Source organism: Microtus ochrogaster, unplaced genomic scaffold, assembly GCF_000317375.1.
Source record: "Microtus ochrogaster isolate Prairie Vole_2 unplaced genomic scaffold, MicOch1.0 UNK178, whole genome shotgun sequence".
In the NCBI taxonomy this organism is placed as follows: domain Eukaryota; kingdom Metazoa; phylum Chordata; class Mammalia; order Rodentia; family Cricetidae; genus Microtus; species Microtus ochrogaster.
In genome coordinates, this window is record NW_004949276.1 from 193758 (window position 1) to 198149 (window position 4392).

The window sequence follows — 4392 nt, forward strand, 5'->3', positions numbered from 1 at the left end:
AGACCAGGCTGGTCTCGAACTCACAGAGATCCGCCTGCCTCTGCCTCCCGAGTGCTGGGATTAAAGGCGTACGCCACCACCGCCCGGCTCACATAGCAAAACAGAGCAGCCCCTAGACTAGTATTATTCAGCGGGCCCACAATCCAACAAACGGATGTAACAACAATCAAAAATCTAAACACTCACTTAACAAAGGTGAGACAGATATCAGTTCCAAGAAACATCACCAATGACCTAAATCAACATGCCCATGTCCCATGAAACAAACGCAAACATGAATAACCAAGACATGTCTTCTCCAGGAATCGGAGATTAGCCGTTACTCTGACATTTGGTCATCTTCTGTTTTCAGTGTTACTATCCTTTGAAAACATCCAGAAAGTGACTCCCTTGGGATTATCAATGTTCCTTTCAAATCAGTTCCCGGTTTTAATGGGAAAGTAGAAGGGGACAAAACTGGGACAAAGTCTGAGGCACCAGCACCCTCAGGACGCTGATCCCTTCCCACCTCCCTACCTGCAGACTCTGTGATCACAGTCATCATGATTCTGAGTCAGCAAATGACAGAGAGCCAGGGAGAGGCCTGGCCTCTGGGATGGAGAATGCAGAAGGAGCCTCTTTCCCGTGGTGAAGCCAAACTCCTGAGAGCAGTGAGAGCTGCTCAGAGCACAGGGATTAGGGAATGGCAAACAGGACTGGGCTGCTGCGGTGAGGCTCCCCTGAGCCCTGCACAGACTGCACAGCATCCTAGGCTCACATAAGCAACTGCGTATGTAAATTCCAAGTCCGGGAATTTACATGGGTTACAGGAGAAAGTAATCTATTAATCAAGTCTGCAGGGAAAGAGCTTTATGGCAGTCACCCTGAGAAAAGCTTCAGAGATGGCCAGGAGTTCCAGAAATAGCCTGGCCCCACAGCCTTGAATAAAGTTTCAAACTTCCCTCTTGTATTTCCTCCTTATGCTACTTGCAGGATAAGAAAATCTAGTTTGGATTTGGGACATTTATCTCAGTGGTCAGCCTTTCTGCCCAAAGTGTCCATTCGTTCGTTTGCCTCTTGCTTTACCTGGGTTGTCATGGTTACTCACAGATTTTTTTTTCCCCTTGCCCCACCTATTGGTTGCTAGTGATCTGCTTCCAGGCTGTGCAACACTCTCCTGTCAGGACCACCGGGGCTGAGGGGAAACAGGCATCCTTAAGTTTCATTAATCTAAAAGGTCATCTTATAAAGTCAGTTACATCTAAGAAATGTAGGTTAGTACTCAACCCCTTCTTTGATTCCGCTGTAATTTATCTTTTCTTCCTTGTAACTCGGGCAACCTATCTCCATCAGAGATAAGAGGTAACATTGTAGCCAGAACTCCCTTTTACAATCATCCACCACCAGACAGCTGACAAGCTCTCTTGTTTGTCTCTTGTTTACTCAAGGAATGCATTATGAGAAACAGTCTGTGTAACCTTTTCTACTGCGTAAAGTCTGTTGTATTGTATGTATAAAAACTGTATGAACAAAGAGGCTCGGGAGAAGGAGAGCTGGAAATAAAGAGTGCAAGACACTGAGATGCCTGTGAGTCTTTTTCCCTTAGATAGGGAAGAGATTTTCCTAAAATCCTCCCTGCTTTCAAGACTTTTTCTGTTGGTTTTTTTGTTTTATTTATTTATTTTTTTGCCCCCTCGGTGCAGCTTTGGGAGCAGATCTTACGGGCCGCAGAACTAGATCTAGTATGCATCTTCTCCATGTGTGCACTCAGTTTCCCCAGCACCATTTGTCCTTCTCTGTGGACCAAGCATACTGAACTGCCAACTTAACACACAAGACGTGCTCAACTGTTGCTATAAAGGCATGGCTGATACGGAGGTAACCAGATGTTCTCTGATGGAATCTGGAACACAATGAACAGAATGGAATTCTTATCTGGTACCAAATAGATGGTCTACAGTCTGTATTATGGAGATCTTGCAGCTTTGGGTCTGCATGTCAGGTCTCTTCACGTGCTGCAGCAGATCAAAAATGGGGTGGATACTGGGAAAGGCAAATCATAAAGCCTGAGTATGGGTCTGGGCAGCGGTAGGGTTGGTTGCAGGATGGGAAATGGGTACAGCTGTCCCATGATCACAATTTCAGGGCTGGCTCACCCACACCCAATGACAACCAAGTCGTTATATTGTAAATAATTTCCGGTGTGTAAGGGGCAGACAGGGTAAATGCAATCGTGCAGATATTTGACAAAGGACTCTATTCTTTATTCTGTGGAAACTTTTGTGAGTCAGCCTGGAGTCTCAAATACTTTCTGGATGACTTCTATTAAAAAATCTACTTTTCAATTCAGGATGTTCATGAGCATTATGCCACCCAGACAAATGTACTTCTTTAAGTCCATATAGAGACAATGGTGATAACCATGTCCTTGAAATACAAGCTAAATAAATTTGTCTTAATAAAGTTAGCTTGCCTCATGTATTTATTGCAACAAAAGGAGACAAACACAATGACTATAGACTTACTCTCTGGCACATTGCTTTTTTTCTTTTTTTGTTGACCACTCTGTCTACTGATGCAGAAATTGACAAACATTTGAGTAAGTAAAAAAAAAAAGTAAAGCTCAAAAGAAAAGAAAGTTGCTGATAGTCTCATTCTAGAATAAATGGATTCAGTAAGATAGGGCCTTAAATGTAAAAGAAAACACACCAGTAGCATTAATATATCAGAGACTAATAAAAGTGGTAATGATTGTTATTTTCTTTCTCTCAGAAAGCTGCATAATGAAAGCGGCATGATTTTTTCATTATCATAATTCTAAGAGATACCCTGTTGAAAGGCATCGAGATGACCCATTGGCTACATAGTGTTTCTGTTTCAAGAATTCCACCAGCATGTCCTCCATCTACAGATCACTATTTTTTTCTCCAGAACTCATCCCGGATAGAAGCCACATGAAGGACTCTCTGTCTGATATTTTTCTGTCTTTTATTGAACAAATCAGTCAAAGTACTACAAGTTTTAAACTGCTTTATTTTTCTCTAAACTTAAAAATAAACAAAATACTTAGAATTTTTCTAAACAAAATAACAGACACAACAAAGAGATCCTTGCTGGACCAGAGATAATTATTTTATTTTTCAATTTCTATCTTTCGTGGTATATATAATGTACAACTTAGCTTCTCTGCATCTATATTTCCCCACTCAATAGAGAGGATAGAAATCCTGGTTTCCCCAAAAGCTGTCATTTCATTTATGCAGAAACATTTCTAATTTCTATTATATGACAGCTTCACCCACATGTTAAAGATACCATTACACAGGGCACAAAGAGAGACCAAGTGACCTCGAACTCATCTTCCAAGAAAACCCAGTGGAGCTTAATCCTCAGAAGCAAAATGATGACATCATCACTTCTAATATCAGGCCTACACCCACGTTTATTTACATCAGGTTGTATTTGATTTAGGAAAGACACCTAGGAACTAGGATAAAAAGTGCACAAAAGGACCACTCCTGGACACACATAAATTTTAGAAGTGTCCTTGACGTTTTATAGTGTACAAACATTGCTTTTATTTATTTTTATTTATTTATTTTTTTGCATGCCACAGATTTTTGTTAAATACTGTTTAATTTTTTCCCTATTTTTGAAGTTAAGTTTGTAGCAAGGTAAAAGAAACACAAAAGTATATATCTCACCTTCGAGCAGCCATTATGTTTAGCGAGGCCCTTTATCTACACAATGTCATCTTAACTTCTGAGGACTCCTGCCGCCAAGGCAATTCCCATTTGCAGGTGGTAAAGGGAGTCTGAAGGGAGATGACACATAACAACACAGCTGGGAAGCAGCATGGCCAGGATCACAGCCCTCGTCCACCTAGTCAAACATTGCCTTTAGAATCAGGCCAATGTTGGTGAGGCAAATAATATTTCAAGTCTCATATATTTCATGGACAGGAATGAAACTATCAGTTACAGCAAACACCTTAACGACTGACGGTCACAGGTAGAACAAGGGGCTCTAAACTTGTTCTGGTCCATGTTTGGAACTTACTCAGTAAGCAGCATCTCCGTTGCTGAGAATCATTTATTCTACTATTGTTTAAGAAGGGATTTAGAAAGGAAAAAGAGAGACTTGATCTGTGTGTGAGAAGTTGGTCCCCTGCCAGGCCATAGTTGGCACTTTGGGAAGATGGAAAACAGGCAGGAGATGCAGGGAGCTTCGTACACAGAAACTTAGTTGTTCATTTTCTCACTTCATATCCTTCTTCTCGTAATTAAACTCTAATTAAGCTTGAAATAACTTCTGAGCACCCTGAATATTAACCTTCATCAGGCGATGAAAGGAGACAGAGACAGAGACCCAAATTGGAGCACCGGACAGAAATCTCAAGGTCCAAATCAGGAG